The sequence below is a fragment of the Procambarus clarkii genome, chromosome 62 (genome assembly GCF_040958095.1).
Source record: "Procambarus clarkii isolate CNS0578487 chromosome 62, FALCON_Pclarkii_2.0, whole genome shotgun sequence".
NCBI lineage: Eukaryota > Metazoa > Arthropoda > Malacostraca > Decapoda > Cambaridae > Procambarus > Procambarus clarkii.
The window spans coordinates 9,975,746-9,995,865 of NC_091211.1; positions in this window are offsets into that span (position 1 = coordinate 9,975,746).

Below are 20,120 nucleotides of genomic sequence, written 5' to 3' on the forward strand. Positions count from 1 at the left end.
TTTGGAGGAGAGTACGGGTTGTTATTTCAAGGATCGATGTCTGATGAGAAGATGGAGACCATCAGGAACTCCCTCATCAGGTGATTGTGAGTCTAACATCCAGCTCGTTGTGCCAACAGAGTATAGGGAGCAGGTATTGCAAGCTGCGCATAATGACCTGATAAGAGGCCATCAAGGCATTACCAGTATGTATCATAAGATCTGTAATTTTTTCTATTGGCCAAAACTCAAGTAAGATGTGGTCAGATATTGCCACAATTGTGTTGAGTGTCAAACTGTAGGTAAGCCTAATCAGACTGTGCCACGAGCACCATTATACCCTATTGTAGTGCCAGAGAAGCCTTTTACTCATGTGGTACTGGATTGTGTCGGACCTTTTCCCCGTACCAAATACGGAAATATGTATATGTTTACAATTTTATGTATGACCACCAGGTTCCCTGAAGCATATGCCTTACGTAACATTAGAGCTTCTCCCCTTATAAGGCAGTTGGAACGATTTTTCTCATTATTTGGCATGCCCCGTATAATTCAAACTGATAATAGGAGTAATTTTTATTCTACCACATTTAAAACTTTTTGTAATTCATTTGGTATTCAGCATAATATTTCCAGTCCTTACCATCCTCAGAGTCAAGGGGGAATCGAGCGGTTCCACCAAACTCTCAAGAAAATGTTGAAAGCAACTGGGGAAGATTCATCAAGACATTGGGACGATAATTTACCATTTGTTTTGTTTGCTGCTAGAGATGGATTGCACAGTGCCGTAGGCTGCTCTCCATTTGATCTTATCTTTGGTCATCAGGTGAGAGGACCTTTAAAAATGTATTATAGTTGTGTGTTGGTGGTGTTGTCGTCGTGTTCCTCCTTTACAGACAACCCAACCCACAACTCGGTAGAGTACTTATACCTCACTAGGAGATCACACTAGGCGCTTCTGGCTCTTTTCTAGAGGGGCTCAACGTCACACGTTTAGGGGATGCGGCTCCAACACTTAGCCTCATTGTCACGTGCACACACCCACTCGAGCCGCTGTGACTCCCCACTCTCTCCTTATGTGATATGATCTCCTCAATCCCCTTTGACTTATTAGTATTACCTTCTACCCTGTCCACAGCAGTGGTTCTTGGTTCTTTCTCTCTCTCTCTCTCCTTCTTTGCTATTTCCTGGGAAGCCTCACTAGGACAAGGTCAAACACCAGCAAATTTGAATACATTTACTGGACAGAGCACATACACAATACATATACGCATATAATAATAGTGAATCCTACACTCTACACAATTTCAGTCAGGTTGCACTCCAACAACATCAGACCTCTATCCTCAGCTTATCAAGTGGTATCCTATCTCCTGGTTCACCACCTAATATTACCAACCTCTCAAGTAGGACAAGTCTTATATTACAATGTTGCACTATCAGCAAGAGAATATATATTTATATGTATCTATAAATGTGTACAAAGAAAATCAGCATGTGAATGCAATAACATATATCAGTATAAATGTTCCTTGATACACAACAATGATCAATCAATCACTCTATCAGTCCTAGAACACATACATCTGTGGGTAATCCAGCCTACGACTGTAACTCTAAACTTCAGTATAAAACACTCCTTGACATAAGAATGCAAACAATCACTCACCTCTCATTGCGTCTTGCATGCTAATGACAACCAAACACTATCAACTCCCTACAAGTATTCCACCAGAACTTCCCATCCACCTCTGGAAGTTCACTACCCTGATCTCTTCAGGTTCTTCCGGGCTTAACTACCAGGATCCTCTGCAGCTCCTCCAGGCTGCTACCATGAAGTTTCCTTGAGCAACTACGGTGCTTCACCCTTCTGCTAGGTTCCTCCACAGCTCTCTTGGCTGCTACACCATGAAGTTCCCTCGAGCAACTATGGTGCTTCACCACCTCTACAGAAGCACGTGACACTTCTCTTCACTGCTTCTCCTAACAGCTCGAGGGTCTCTGCTCCACTACCTTGGAGTCTCATCAACTACTCCCTCTGTGCTGGCTTCGAAGTTCTCAGCAACTTCTTCCCAAAGACAAACCTGCAACCCATCGGCACTCCAATAAAAATGTTTCCCCTTTAACACATAAACAAAAATCACCACACAATATGTTTGCATCCAACCTCTATCTGCTCTCTACATACAGTGAGAGTGGACTCCCCCGTTGGGCGGGTCCATGCTCCACCTCGCCTGGCGGGCCTCACTCACTCTGGGAGGGGCCTCCGCCGTCGGGAGCTCTCAGTCACCTGCCAGCGCTTTGAGGGGATGGACGTCGCTCCATGTTCCTCCCTCTCCACTCTCCTATTTTAGGCTTTCTGCCTTATCAAAACATGTCTAACTTATAAATAAGCATCGCTACTGTCGCTGGGCACACGATCAACTACAAGCAATCACTATGAACTTGCTTAAATCGTGCTTACCACAAATTGTCTCGTCGAGGGCGCTCCTCCCGCTTCCCTCTGACGGAGCCTGGTCAGGGCGATTCCACAGCCCACGAAAATGTCTCTGGGCGGCTTAATACTCTCCTCATCGCCCAGGACTTGAGACCACACTTTCCCAGCTCGATTCCACAGCTGCTACGTCTGCACACTTCTCTTCTCTTCGAGATATATCACTAGGGGTTCCCTTCTGATGGGAGCTCAACAGAGCGCGGTTTTCCCCCTGCGATGTCTGGCTTCAAGTGAGGTCAAAGCCCTCCAGAAGCGAGTCTCACGCCTCCAGCAAAATATCCACATCTCCTAACCAGTCATTTATCTGTTTTCTTATTTAGTGCCCATAATCTCAAATTGTTATTTAAATCCTACCAACTATTTTACATATGTGTTATCGCCTCTATATTTCCTATACCTTCTAGTTAGGTCAGGGTTGCTGAATAACTCTCAAGGGGATGACTCGTTTCTCCTGTAGGCTGAGATCATAACAAATGTTACATGAGAAAATGTTAGGAGATGATACAGCCAGGCAGAGTGAGCATTACCTTACGGATGTAGACAGCAAGCTGTCCAAAACGAGGGAGTTGGCCTAACGACATCTAAGTGAACAACAACAGGTGATGAAGCAGAAACATGACCAGAGGTTCAAAGCCAAACTCAGAGTTTTTGAGCCAAGAGATTTGGTATTAGTCTTGAAGCCTCGTATGGGTACTTCTGTGTCTCATAAATTTGCAGAACCGTATCAGGTAGTAAAACGTCTTGGGGAAGTTACTTACAAAGTTTGCCATCCCAAACAAAAACGTCAGACCATGAGTGTACATGTGAACTGGTTGAAGGCTTATTATGGCTTGTTGTGTTGCTGAGGAGGTAAATCCTGAAGAGTCGAGTGTTGCAGAGGAAGATGGTAATTCTTGTTTGTCTAATTCCAATTCCGGGGAAGAATTGTTGCAAGATGAGGAGAGAGCAGAGTTCCAGGACCTTTTGGAGATGTCTTCTAACTTGTTTGGGGAGGTCCCCACTCAGACTTCTCTCATTACTCACGACATTAACCTGACAAATGTAACTCCAATTTGGCAACACCCTTATCAAGTGACACCCGAGAAACGTCGTATCATCCAGGAGGAGGTTGATTATCTTCTTCGACATGGGTTCATTAGACCCAGTCAGAGCTCCTGGAGTTCACCGTGTTTATTAGTACCAAAACCATAAGATAAATGGAGACTAGTAGTGGATTATAGAAAACTCAACCAGGTAACTGTAGTTGATGTATATCCTTTACCGTTATTGGAGGACTGTATCGATACTATAGGTCATGCTAAGTTTGTATCTAAATTGGACTTATCTAAGGGATATTACCAGATACCACTTACAGATTTTGCAAGGGAAGTGACAGCATTTATCACTCCTGATGGAGCTTACGAGTTTAATGTAATGCCATTCGGATTAAGGAATGCTCCAGCCGCTTTTCAGAAGTTAATGAAATCTTTGTTGAAGGATGTGCCAGATTGTAGGGCATATTTGGATGACATTGTGATTTTCAGTAAGAAATGGGTAGATCATATGTCTAGTTTAAAGAAATTGTTTAATGTGTTACAACATGCTAATTTGACTGTGAATATGAAGAAATGTAGTTGGGCTAAAGGAACTATAGTGTACTTAGGACATGAGGTCGGACAAGGAAGGATAGTCCCATTGCAAGACAAGATCCAGGCAATTGTGGATTACCCAGTCCTAACAAATAAGTCTGTGCAGAGATTTATTGGAATGTGTGCGTATTATAGGAGATATTGTTAAAACTTTTCCATTGTTGCTGCACCCATAACAAATCTTCTAAGGAAACAGGTAAAATTTAAGTGGACGCAGGAGTGTCAGAACTCTTTTCAGAAGTTGAAAGGAATTCTCTCTACTTCACCTGTACTAGCTAGTCCACAGTATGATAAACCTTTTATTCTGCACATAGACGCTTCAGACCTAGGAGCAGGTGCTGTTTTGATCAAAGTAGGACCAGATGAGTTAGAACATCCTCTTTAATATTTCTCTTGTAAATTTGACAGGACACAAATTAATTACTCTGTAGTTGAGAAAGAAGCACTTTGTTTAATATTGGCAGTGAAGAAATTTGAGACATATTTGTCAGGAAATCAAGTGGTAGTATATACAGATCATAATCCATTGACATTTATCAACTCTATGAAGTGTAAAAACCAGAGAATACTAGATGGTCATTGATTCTGCAAGAATTCAATATTGTAATTCGCCATATTCCTGTTAGGCAAAATGTTATTGCTGATGCCTTATACAGAGGATTTCCTGTTGCAGTGCCATAATATGTAGTGTTCTTTATTCATAAGATGTATGTAATTTTTTTTTTTTTTTTTTTTACTGTGTGAAATTTCATTACTTTGTACTTTGATTTTAGTTGAAGTATTTTCATGTTGTATTTTCATGTTATATTTCATGCAGTCAAAAAAATTAAATCAACCTTCAGTTAATTTCATTTTTTGCTTAGGGCACGGGAGGGATCTTACGAATCTTACAAGGATTCTAACATACTCCTGATGCTTATACACTTTATTGTCTTGTTCTATAATTAGTATAGTATCCATTTGTAAGATTATCAACCCGTTCTCGCAAATTCGTAAAGTCAATATTGACTTATTAACTACGTGCATAGGTGATATACTAAACATAATAGATACCCCTAAAAAGATTCATAGAAAACACCGACCTTACCTAACCTTGTTAGTATCTTAAGATAAGCATCTTATTGCTTCGTAATTACAATTGTTACTTAACCTATAAATATTATAGGTTAGGTAATAATTGTAATTACGAATCAATAAGATGCTTATCTTAAGATACTTACAAGGTTAGGTAAGGTCGGTGTTTTCTATGAATCTTTTTAAGGGTATCGATTATGTTAAGTATGTCACCTATGCACATATTTAATAGGTCAATATTGACTTATTATATTTGCGAGAACGGGTTGACGTATACACATATACATACATATCTAATCACCCACATAATTACACACATCAATAATCTTTGTGTCACTAGTGACATTACAAGAGGCTCACAACAGTCACTATACGAGGCACTTTACATCTATAGTGAGTCACACAGTTACTAGTCTTGCTGCACACCCACCCAACTGGGCGGCAGCTTTACAGTCATGTGCATGCATTACCAACAGTAAGCAAATTTTGGATACTTCGCTAAAATTTCGGGCAGCACACCATTATGAATGAAGTACTTACACATTTCTTGGACACTATTGATGGTGTTATCTCTAAATTCCGCAATTTTTTCACATTCCATTATATAATGACGCAAAGTATGCGAATAGTTCTGCTGACAGAGTTTACATTTAGTCAAATCTACATCGTCAGATGTTACAAATTCCCAGAGGTACTTGTAGCTGAGCCTAAACCTAGCAGTGGTAATTAACATCTAGAAGTCAGTTAACATTATTGGATGACCCATAGACGAGCGATTCATCAAAGTTTATACAATATTGTGAAATTGAGAGTCAGTGTAGTAACATAAATTGGTAAATCATAAATATTGTAAGTTAAGAATCTGATGCATGTGTGTGTGTTGGGGGGGGGGGGCGGGAGTTATACCCTTGGTAAGTGAGAGTGGAAAGTAACCTTAGACGTACTGCGGTCAATGTGGGGGGGGAGGGGGAGGGAGGGTGGGAGAGTCAAATCCACCCTCCAACATCTGGGCATAGTACCAGCAGCCTCCACAACTCTCCAGCAGCCTCCAGCTGGTGCTTGTAGATGCCTCATCTAACCTCACCTATGTCACACATTAACCTACAGTTCCTGTGATATTTAAACTCCTCATCACAGTGGCGTCTCACCAATATAAACTGTATTGGATTTTATCCCGAAATAGCTATATGCTGACTGGACGTGTATGTATGTATGTATGTATGTATGTATGTATGTATGTATGTATGTATGTATGTATGTATGTATGTATGTATGTATGTATGTATGTATGTATGGATGGATGGATGGATGGATGGATGTATATATGTACGCATGCATGTATGTATGGATGTATGTATGTATGTATGTATGTATGTATGTATGTATGTATGTATGTATGTATGTATGTATGTATGTATGTATGTATGTATGTATGTATGTATGTATGTATGTATGTATGGATGGATGGATGGATGGATGGATGGATGTATATATGTACGCATGCATGTATGTATGGATGTATGTATGTATCTATGTATGTATGTATGTATGTATGTATGTATGTATGTATGTATGTATGTTTGTATGTATGTATGTATGTATGTATGTATGTATGTATGTATGTATGTATGTATGTATGTATGTATATACGCATGTATGTATGTATGTATATACGCATGTATGTATGTATGTATGTATGTATGTATGTATGTATGTATGTATGCATGCATGTATGCATGTATGTATGTATGTACGTATGTATGTATGTATGTATGTATGTATGTATGTATGTATGTATGTATGTATGTATGTATGTATGTATGTATGTATGTATGTATGTATGTATGTATGTATGTATTCCCAATCACGTTAAAGACTGCCCCTCTATCATCCAATTAAAGAGAAATACAACTATGTACTAAATAATCAACTCCTTGTAACTTTAATTATGCTGACCTTCCTATCTGTATTCAGACTGTGCCTACCATCATTATAAGTGATTATAACGCTAGGCATAGGCATATTGATAATTCGCAGTTCAGTAATCGTAACGGCAACCAACTGGTGTCACTATTAGGTAGTCACGATGATGCACAGATTGTGGGTGACCTTGAACCAACGCATATCTACAGAGGTATTCTTGATCTATGTCTCGGTGTCAACGTCTCCCACACCGTGTGCGCCTCGTCAATAGTGCCAGATATGGCGTCTGATCTTCTGACCATATTAGACACTGTAAGCATTGGCAGCTCTATCCTCCCTGGCGGAGTGTTCAAGCGGAAGAGGCTGGCTGTGCCCATCGATCAACGAGACAATCTTGTTGCTCATGTGTCAGATTGGTGCAGTTCATCTGAGCCTTCATCAGTTGAAGATTTTAACAATGGGCTCACAGGTACTCTCGAGCAGTTTATAGAATCACTTGATCCATCGTCCAGGCCACGTAACCCAAATTACACTGGTCATAACACTTATGCTTATTATAATGATTCTAAATTGCATACACTAAAACGCACTGCCAGAATAATTGGACTAGCTTGTAGAAGGACCCGCACTGCTGAAATGCTTCGGCTCTTTCAAGCGGCTCTGGCTAAGGCCAGGGAACGTATGGTGGAGCTGAGGTAGACAGACTGGGAAACTTTTGTCAGTGGTCTCAATTCTCACACGCCACTAAGTCGGGCATGGAAGGATATCAACAAGATCAATGGGAAAAATGCTGCAGAGATCTCGTACCCTAATCCTCTGCACAGAGCAAATGAGCTTGTTGGTGCTTGGGCCACGACTTCTAGCTTTGACAGTCTTCCTCTACCCTCACAGAATGAATTAAATAATAGATATACTGATAGGGCAAGACTCCTTGACTTCATGCGTCATCAAGAGGATGACTGTGACATGCTTTTTACTGAATACAAACTAGATTCTGCTCTACATAAAGGCAAAGCTACATCACCTGGGGAGGATGGAGTTACTTACGGCATACTGCGTATGCTTGTGCTAGTTCCAGGGAATCCCTTGCTTCAATTGTATAATATGAGCTATGTAACTGGGGAGCTTCCTAAGTCATGGACCAACAGTCTTATTATTCACATTTCTAAACCTCACCAGCCGAGTGCTATTCGCCCAATCACCCTCACTAGTTGTCTCTATAAGTGTCTTGAGAGGATGGTTCTCAACCGTCTCCTTTACAAAATTATTAATATGTTGTCTCCCCAGATATATGGCTTTATGCATGGAAAGAGTGTACATCACTGTATTACCACATTCCTCACCCTGCATACTGATAGGTCATATACCACTTTCCTAGATCTTAAGTCAGCCTTTGACATTGCTAACCCACACGTCATTCTGAGAGAACTTGCTAAAATGAATGTTGGAATGTTAATGTTAAAAATTGTTCAAACTGAAATAAATATATAACACTGTACGGTACAGTTGTGTTTAATTATGTTTTGTGATTCCTTTGGAAAAGGTATTTGTGCATCAAGTACTACTAGGTCATTATGAGATATGCTGAATGTTGTCAATATACCATCTGAATACGCTTCACTTTGCGTTAATCATTGGACGTCCTAATGATTAAGGTCCCCAAAAGGACTTAATCAGACCTCAGTGGATAATTTTACTCTCCCTCTCTCTCTCTCTCTCTCAGAGCATCCCCTTATGTGTTGTATGTGGGTGCTGAAGTTCAGTCTCTTGTCTATGTATAGGTGAAGGAACTTTCCATAATTGTTATTGCTAATGTTTACTTGTAATACTGGGTATACATCCGGTGTTCTTACCCTCGACCGCGGCGAGGGTAAGCCGCGGTCGTATGATCTGAAACCCACAAATATTTACAAGGGGGGGGATAACATTTCCTTTTCAAGCACGCGCACACAAATGAACTATGTTACTTAACTGGAAGCACTCGTACAACATAATTTACACGATTTCTCAGGATTATTATACTTCTTACCAGCATATATACAGTATAGTACCTAGGAGGTTCTCTTCAATGATATTTAAGATAATTAAAAGAACCCAAGCAAACCACTGTGGAAATGTGCAGGACAAACATATCAATTGTGACACTAGCTCTCCACATATGGCATTTGCTTAATTTAGAAACTGTACTTGTGGTCGATCTCGAACCCATGTTGTTGATGTGACGATGTGTTATGAATTTTGTGGCTAGCTCCTCAAGATGGTAACTTGCTTAGATAAATAAATTGTGTGTTCAGTCCCTGAATCCATTATGTGATAAATTAACTAAACTAAAAACTATAGTCTGGCGACGAAACCTGAACTGCATAATGTAAATAGGGATTAACCAGAAAAAGATATAGGTGAAGAATAACACCAGGTAACTGCGTTAATTACAATATCTTGATCAAACTAACATTGATTTTCAAAAGGTTGTATATTTTCCATCAATGGAGAGCATCAGCCAAGAAGCCTTCTTTAAAATATGAATATCTTTCCTCACCCAATAAGATCTAATCTCTGAATAAAACGCAAAAAACGACTTGATTGTAACCTATCCACCGTTGCCCATTGGATGGGGGAGAGGGGGTTATGTGTAAGATAAACATATCAATTGTGACACTAGCCCTCCATATATGTCAGTTGCTTAAATTATAAACTGTACTTGTGGTCGGTCTCGAGCCCATTGTTGATGTGACAATGTGCATTGACTTTTGTAACTACCTTATCAAGATTATAACTTGCTTAGCTATATGAATTGTGGAGCTCAGTCCCTGAGCCCATTATGTGCCTCTGTAACACTCCACTATCGCCCATAGGATGGGTATGGGGTGCATAATAAATGAACTAAACTAAGCTCTGCCTTTTTGTTAACAGATACAATTATAAGCTTTATTTGTGAATCTCAATTAATTAAACAATATATCACAGAGCCTGTAGGGTTCGGTGAGATGAGCGAAGAGACATGGGAGATTTTACATAAGTACAGTACATGGTAGTTTAAGTAGCGAACGCATGTCAACGAATAACGAGTATATATTACAAGTGTTGTTACATTCTTGTAACAACAACTATTGTCCTATGAAGTCGATTTAACTTCCAAACATATATATTTTAATAAATGTTAAATGTTTTCTGGCTAGTTATGTTAGATTTTATTAAAAATACGTATTCTACTTGTTAACATTATATTTTAAATTTGTGATAATTTGTGCAGAGAAGTGCGACAACTGGATATGCCAACAAACACTTACCAAACAACGATATATCTTGGATAAGTCGCTCCACAACATTGCCGCTTGGACCATCGACTTCCTTTGATGCTACTTATTTCATAATCAAATTACATTAGTTTGGAGTAAATATATGTTTTCTCATGTTCTGCATTCAGCACCAACATTATAGTGAGTAAATATATCATATTACTTCATTACTTAAATAATGCTAAGAGGGGTTGAGTAGCTTTGGGTCTTTAGTGCACAGAATCTCCAATAGATGGGGCGAGAGTCGCCCCATCTCTCTCGCCCGAGCAAGAGTCGAAACTTAATTTAAAATTGATATATCTCTGTTCTCGAACATGATATATTTCATTTGGTGCAATCATAATAATGTTCATATCTCGGTCTTTCTGGAGGCATATAAGATTTTAGGCTTTATTAGCGAATCTTTGTTAATTATACAATATATCGGCAAGTGCGTAGGCGTCTGCACTCCATGCCCGACAAGCTACTAAGCGCTACTATAAAAACATATGTATCTTCACTTGAGCTATAAATATGTATATTGTAATGTATTTAAAATGAAGCTCTTATTTCTATCTTGCTTAAGACATATAAAACATTTGTGTTTATTAACGAATTTACGTGAAATAAACATTGATCTGAGAGAGAGTTGCTCTGTTGTTCAGTCTGTACGGGGTGGGAGCTCCTTAATTTTTAAAATACATGTATCTTCATTAGAACTTTAAGTATGTCTATGGTAAAGTGTTTAAAGTGAAGCTTATATGTCTGTCTTTCTTGAGACATATAAAACATATATGTTTATTAACGAATTCACGTGAAATAAACATTGTTCTGAGAGAGAGAGGCTCGGTGGATCGATCTGTCCGGGGTCGGAGCTCGGCTATTATAAAAGTACACGTATCTTCGCTTTAAATTTAAATATGCCCATGGTAAGGTATTTAGAATAAAGCTTATATTTCTATCTTTCTTGTGACATATAAAATTCTTACGTTTATTAAGGAATCTGCGTGAAATAGGCATGGTTCTGAGATGAATGCTGCGGTTTTCGAGCTCGACGCGCGGCAATGAACGCCATATACATCCAGTGGGTGTTATTGGATCCCATACCCATTCTATGGGTGGTTGGAGCCCCATACCCATTCTATGGGTGGTTGGAGCCCCATACCTATCCTGTGGGTTGTAGTGGACGCCATACTCATCCTGTGGGTGGTATTGGACCCCATACCCTTCCTGTGGGTGGATGTGATCCCCATTCTCATCCTCTGGGTGGATGTGACCCTCATACCCATCCTGTGGGTGGTATTGCACCCCTTACCCACCTAACAGGTGGTAGTGGACAATATACCGATCCTGTAGTTGGTATAGTAGACACAATACCATCCTGTTTACAGTAGTTTACCCCATAGACATTCCAATGTACCATCGTTTTCTGTTAGCGTTCCTACAAAACATCCTTTAAAGATTTGTAAAGCACAAACTATGGTATATAATATTGATTGGTGAAGGACTGTTATTCTATGTAATCATTTTTAGTGCTTATTATAATTTACTAAGAACAACTAATATTTCTCAAAACAAAACTACGAGCCTTCAATAGAAAGTAGCTGATCTATAATATTCTAAGTGCATGGACAATAGTAGGTAAATTTCACAACCCGTGTGGGACCTGAAAAGTACAATTTTCCTTATAATTGAACCAATCACGACTATTCTGCTATCTAGGTTGACGGACGGGTACTGTGAGACGTAAATTGGTACGTGAGGAAGAGTTTGGGCCTTGGAAAAAAAAGTAACTGGGAATATATCACATATTTACTAATTCATATTCAACATATTGACTTTAAGCATTAAGTCATATATGTGCTGTCTTGTGTGAGAACGGGTTGCCTCAGTCGTACTCTGTTCAATGTGTTAATCAATGCACTTTTAAACTTAGTAACTAGAAGGTCCAGCGAACACATCATTAGCTATGTGGATGATATACTGATCCACACCAATGGATATACCAACACCCAAAATGTTCTGAACTCTGTATTGTACACATGTCAGGAACTATGATTAGTCATCTCAGTAGAGAAAACAAAGATCTTGAACCGACACCCACCCAGACGAGGTGGGGCCGTTCGCAAAATGCAGTTGGATGATGGCTCTCTGCTCGACTATGTTACCAGATACAAATACCTTGGTCTTGAGGTTCTACTGTACCGCAATGTTTTAGCCAGACTGGGTCGCCAATGTAGAGAGAGGCTCCGTGCTCTCAAGGCTGTGGCAGGCTGTGGCAGGCAAACACAACTGTACCGTACAGTGTTATATATTTATTTCAGTTTGAACAATTTTTAACATTAAAGGATAAATCCTTTAATTGGTTGAAATTGGTTTTAACATTCGAAATCTAATTTGTTGATGTTAAATAATATAAGGTTCAAATTTATTAAGATACATACTTTAAAAACTATTTCTATTTGATACCAACAGTATCACGTTAAGAGAAGCGTCTCGCCTTGCTAACCCAAGTATAAAATACAGTATATAAAGAAACGGTGCAACTGTACTGGTATCTGCAGTACAAATATATGTCCCTATTTAAAGAAAAAATAAACTGCACCAATCACTGCCACTCCTCACACCAATGCAACAATAAGGAGAGTGATAACAGTGCTTCACATTCGACAATGTTAAATTATTTAACAGATGACGAGATAATGAACATTGGAACAAATGTACAGCTCTCTGACCTTCATATAAAATCTGCATGTGACCTCATCAAACAAACTGTGCCAAGCGTAGAAGGCCTTCATGACCCAGCGTTGTAGCGGGACCTCTCCTGGCCAGTTACAATTGGTGAATTTATTCAAATTATCCAAGTTGATGGTTGTCACTGGGTCACCGTTTCCAACATTAGAGTAACGGGACAAATTAACATATACGACACCAGGCATAAATTACCATCCAAATCTACTGAAGTTATCTTGTATGCTCTTGCTAATTGCCAGGATACCTGGTTGATACCTGGTTGATGGGGTTCTGGGAGTTCTTCTACTCCCCAAGCCCGGCCCGAGGCCAGGCTTGACTTGTGAGAGTTTGGTCCACCAGGCTGTTGCTTGGAGCGGCCCGCAGGCCCACATACCCACCACAGCCCGGTTGGTCCGGCACTCCTTGGAGGAATAAATCTAGTTTCCTCTTGAAAATGTCTTGGATGATAAGCTTGGATGATAAGCTGATATGCAATGTAATGAATGTCAGCAGACACAGGGACTCAAGTATGAGTGGGGTATATGCTGCGGCGTTTGATGCATCACTTGCAAGTGGTGTAGATCCGGTGAACCTCGTATAATGTGCAGAATATGAGACAACATCTACAAGAGAACTTTAAAGGAAAGTGTCTCATCTCATTCCCTGCAGCTCAGACACTGAGAAGAAAACGAATCATCCGGTCATGCTCGATGGAAGTGTACTGCATTTGCAGAAAGCCAAATGATTTGAAGCTGAGGGTATGCTGTGACCGTTGCAATATTTGGCACCATGGATCATGTGTAGGTGTTACAGAATGTAATGATGATTCGTGGATTTGTTTCTTGTGCGCTAGCAAGTTGTGAATTATAATTTAAAATAATTAATACATTATTATTATTATTATTATTATTATAACTTTACCAAATGCTTTGCTGAATCAAATAATGTTATTACTTTCAATGTGTTACAATAGCATAATTAAGTGCTGCAAGTGTCAGGTCTTTTATATAGTCGGTATTTGTTATATTCTGTACTCTTTTTATGTTATTTAAATTTCAAATAGAAATAGTTTTTAAAGTATGTATCTTAATAAATTTGAACCTTATATTATTTAACATCAACAAATTAGATTTCGAATATTAAAACCAATTTCAACCAATTAAAGGATTTATCCTTTAATGTTAAAAATTGTTCAAACTGAAATAAATATATAACACTGTACGGTACAGTTGTGTTTAATTATGTTTTGTGATTCCTTTGGAAAAGGTATTTGTGCACCAAGTACTACTAGGTCATTATGAGATATGCTGAATGTTGTCAATATACCATCTGAATACGCCTCACTTTGCGTTAATCATTGGACGTCCTAATGATTAAGGTCCCCAAAAGGACTTAATCAGACCTCAGTGGACATTTTTACTCTCACTCTCTCTATCTCTCTCAGAGCATCCCCTTGTGTGATGTATGTGGGTGCTGAAGTTCAGTCTCTTCTCTATGTATAGGTGAAGGAACTTTCCATAATTGTTATTGCTAATGTTTACTTGTAATACTGGGTATACATCCGGTGTTCTTACCCTCGACCGCGGCGAGGGTAAGCCGCGGCCGTATGGTCTGAAACCCACAAATATTTACAATGGGGAGGGTGGGGGGGGGATAACATTTCCTCTTCAAGCACGCGCACACAAATGAACTATGTTACTTAACTGGAAGCACTCGTACAACATAATTTACACGATTTCTCAGGATAATTATACTTCTTACCAGCATATATATACAGTATAGTACCTATAGGAGGTTCTCTTCAATGATATCTAAGATAATTAAAAGAACCCAAGCAAACTACTGTGGAAATGTGCAGGACAAACATATCAATTGTGACACTAGCTCTCCACATATGGCATTTTCTTAATTTAGAAACTGTACTTGTGGTCGATCTCGAACCCATGTTGTTGATGTGACGATGTATTATGAATTTTGTGGCTAGCTCCTCAAGATTGTAACTTGCTTAGATAAATAAATTGTGTGTTCAGTCCCTGAACCCATTATGTGATAAATTAACTAAACTAAAAACTACAGTATGGCGACGAAACCTGAACTGCATAATGTAAATAGGGATAAACCAGAAAAAGATATAGGTGAAGAATAACACCAGGTAACTGTAAAGCTGCCGCCCAGTTGGGTGGGTGTGGAGCACATGGCTGTAAAGCTGCCGCCCAGTTGGGTGGGTGTGGAGCACATGACTGTAAAGCTGCCGCCCAGTTGGGTGGGTGTGGAGCACATGACTGTAAAGCTGCCGCCCAGTTGGGTGGGTGTGGAGCACATGACTGTAAAGCTGCCGCCCAGTTGGGTGGGTGTGGAGCACATGACTGTAAAGCTGCCGCCCAGTTGGGTGGGTGTGGAGCACATGACTGTAAAGCTGCCGCCCAGTTGGGTGGGTATGGAGCACATGACTGTAAAGCTGCCGCCCAGTTGGGTGGGTGTGGAGCACATGACTGTAAAGCTGCCGCCCAGTTGGGTGGGTGTGGAGCACATGACTGTAAAGCTGCCGCCCAGTTGGGTGGGTGTGGAGCACATGACAGTAAAGCTGCCGCCCAGTTGGGTGGGTGTAGAGCACATGACTGTAAAGCTGCCGCCCAGTTGGGTGGGTGTGGAGCACATGACTGTAAAGCTGCCGCCCAGTTGGGTGGGTGTGGAGCACATGACTGTAAAGCTGCCGCCCAGTTGGGTGGGTATGGAGCACATGACTGTAAAGCTGCCGCCCAGTTGGGTGGGTGTGGAGCACATGACTGTAAAGCTGCCGCCCAGTTGGGTGGGTGTGGAGCACATGACTGTAAAGCTGCCGCCCAATTGGGTGGGTGTGGAGCACATGACAGTAAAGCTGCTGCCCAGTTGGGTGGGTGTGGAGCACATGACTGTAAAGCTGCCGCCCAGTTGGGTGGGTGTGGAGCACATGACTGTAAAGCTGCCGCCCAGTTGGGTGGGTGTGGAGCAAGACTAGTAACTGTGCGACTCTTCATAGATGTAAAGTGCCTTGTATAGTGACTGTTGTGAGCCTTTTGTTGAATCACTTGTGATACAAAAGATTACTGATGTGTGTATTTGTGTGGGTGATTAAATATGCATGTGTATGTATATATGTATATGTACATGTATGCATAAGTATGTGTACATTAATAATTTTGTAACTAGCGTCAAAAGATTGTTATTTGCTTCGCTGAACGAACTAGAGGGTTCAGTTCCTGAATCGATTATGTGCCTCGTTAAACCTTTACACCACCGCCCACGGGATGGGTATTATGGGGTGCATAATAAAGAAAGAAAATGAATGGACCGAACCCCACAATTCATTTAGCTAAGCAAGTTACAATCTTGATGAGCTAGTTACAAAATTCACTATAAGTCGTCACATCATAAATGGGTTCGAGATCGACCACAAGTAGTGCATTACATAATTTATCAGTATTGTGCAGCCTGTGATCCCCGCCTGGCTGGATACTGATACCTAGGTAGTTTTCATGTGTCCGGACACAGGCGATAAGGTGGTATTATTTATTTAACTTAAGAGATATATATTTTTAAATGTTGTCACATTAACGGCTACATCTTCCTTTCTTCTGACATATAGATTTTTAAGATTAATTAAAATATATGGAAACTAATTATACAATTTATTGGCTGGTGTGCAGGGCTTCACACTCTCAGAGCTAGCCATCAAGTAACTATCAAAACGCATATATCTTCGTTTTCACTTCAGTTATATTTATGACAAAGGATTTTAAATGTAGCCTATATGTCTACCTTTCTGATGACAAATACTTTCGTTAATTACAATATCTAGATCAAAGTAACATTGATTTTCAAAAGGTTGTATATATTCCATCAATGGAGAGCATCAGCCAAGAAGCCTTCTTTAAAATATGAATATCTTTCCTCACCCAATAAGATCTAATCTCTGAATAAAACGCAAAAAACGACTTGATTGTAACCAATCCACCGCTGCCCATTTGATGGGGGAGAGGGGGTTATGTGTAGGATAAACATATCAATTGTGACACTAGCCCTCCATATATGTCAGTTGCTTAAATTATAAACTGTACTTGTGGTCGGTCTCGAGCCCATTGTTGATGTGACAATGTGCATTGACTTTTGTAACTAGCTTATCAAGATTATAACTTGCTTGGCTATATGAATTGTGGGGCTCAGTCCCTGAGCCCATTATGTGCCTCTGTAACACTCCACTATCGCCCATAGGATGGGTATGGGGTGCATAATAAATGAACTAAACGAAGCTCTGCCTTTTTGATAACATATACAATTATAAGCTTTATTTGTGAATCTCAATTAATTAAACAAGGCGATGAGTCACAATAACGTGGCTGAAGTATGTTGACCATACCACACACTAGAAGTTGAAGGGACGACGACGTTTCGGTCCGTCCTGGACCATTCACAATCGACTTGAGAATGGTCCAGGACGGACCGAAACGTCGTCGTCCCTTCAACTTCTAGTGTGTGGTCTGGTCAACTTAATTAAACAATATATCACAGAGCCTGTAGGGTTCGGTGAGATGAGCGAAGAGACATGGGAGATTTTACATAAGTACAGTACATGGTAGTTTAAGTAGCGAACGCATGTCAACGAATAGCGAATATATATAACAAAACTATTGTCCTATGAAGTCGATTTGAAGTTAGTGATAGACACCAATGTGTAGCCATCAATAATATAACCTCTCCCATTCTACCAATAACCGTTGGAGTGCCACATGGCAGCATCTTGGGGCCTCTTCTATTTCTTATATACATCAATGGTCTGCCTAATGTGTCTAACATTCTGAAACCTATTTTGTTTGCTGATGATGCTACCCTCATCTACTCCAACCCCAACCCACATACACTAAATGATGTTGTTAATAATGAACTAAAAAAAGTCCACTTATGGATGTCAACCAACAAACTAACACTTAACATAGAAAAGACCTACTACATCCTATTTGGAAGCAAATCTACAAATGCAATTCAGCTTCAGATAGACAAAGTAAACATTAGCAATAAAAATGATGGAAAGTTTCTTGGCCTATTCCTAGACAAGAGACTCAATTTCAGTGCCCACATACAACACATAACTAAGAAAGTCTGTAAAACAGTTGGTATACTCTCCAAAATCAGATATTATGTACCTAACTCTGCTCTCATCTCTCTATATTATGCACTAATCTATCCCTATCTCAACTATGGTATCTGTGCATGGGATTCAACCACTGCAAACCACCTCAAGTCCATCATCACCCAGCAAAAATCTGCTATCAGAATAATATCAAATTCTGCTTTCAGACAACACACAGCCCCCTTGTTTAACTCCCTAAACATGCTAAACATAATCTCACTCCATAAATTCTCTTGTGTCAACTACATTTACAAAACCCTGTTCTTAAATGCAAATCCTGCTCTGAAACTCTTCCTGGACAGATGTAATAGGACCCATTATCACCACACAAGAAATAAATATCTCTTTGATATCCCCAGAGTTAAACTTAATCTGTGTAAACACTCTATGCAAATAAAGGTACCCAGTTTATGGAACTCACTCCCTACTGAATTGAAAAGCTGTCCAACTTTTACATCATTCAAAATCAATACTAAAAGGTATCTAATTTCATCTTCATAGTTTTTCACTTTTTGCCTTAAAATTGCACTGTATCTAATGCTACCCAATCTCCCAACCTTTATGTTCCCAATTTGAACATCTTTACCATTGTGATCATTGATGTCTTCTTATATGTGCTGCCAATCTGCTGTATGGTGTTCATAAATCTTGTTTATCTGTATCTTTTGCTACCCAGTCTCCCAATCTTTATGTACCCAATCTGAACATCTTTACCATTGTGATCATTGCTGTCTTATATGTGCTGTCAATCTGCTGTATGGTGTCTATTAATCTTCTTTAAATTACTAATCAAGCTGTCAATGTAATCAATCAGAGCTTTAATATAACAATGTGCTTTAATATACTTACTAAGCTCTCTCATCTCATTTTTCTCTTGCAATGTATCTTTGTCATTTATCAATTCTGATAGAAATTACCTACTTAAAATTATCTGTTAGATTAAGGACCTGCCCGAAACGCTGCGCGTACTAGTGGCTTTACAAGAGTGTAAATACTGTACTCTCCAATGTATTCTGACAAACCCAATGTACCTTCTTGTATATATATATAAATAAATAAATAAAATAAATAAATTTAACTTCCAAACATATATTTTTTAATAAATGTTAAATGTTTTCTGACTACTTATGTTAGATTTTATTAAAAATATGTATTCTACTTGTTAACATTATAATTTAAATTTGTGATAATTTGTGCAGAGAAGTGCGACAACTGGATATGCCAACAAACACTTTCCAAACAACGATATATCTTGGATAAGTCGCTCCACAACATTGACGCTTGGACCGTCGACTTCCTTTGATGCTACTTATTTACTTATTTCATAATGAAATTACATTAGTTTGGAGTAAATATATGTTTTCTCATGTTCTGCATTCAGCACCCACATTATAGTGAGTATATATACCATATTACTTCATTACCTAAATAATACTAGGAGGGTTTGAGTAGCTTTGGGTCTTTAGTGGACAGAATCCCCAATAGATGGGGCGAGAGTCGCCCCATCTCTCTCGCCCGAGCAAGAGTCGAAACTTAATTTAAAATTGATATATCTTTGTTCTCGAACATGATATATTTCATTTGGTGCAATCATAATAATGTTCATATCTCGGTCTTTCTGGAGGCATATAAGATTTTAGGCTTTATTTACGTATCTTTGTTAATTATACAATATATCGGCAAGTGCGTAGGCGTCTGCACTCCATGCCCGACAAGCTACTGAGCGCTACTATAAAAACATATGTATCTTCACTTGAGCTATAAATATGTCTATTGTAATGTATTGAAAATGAAGCTCTTATTTCTAACTTGCTTTAGACATATAAAACATTTGTGTTTATTAA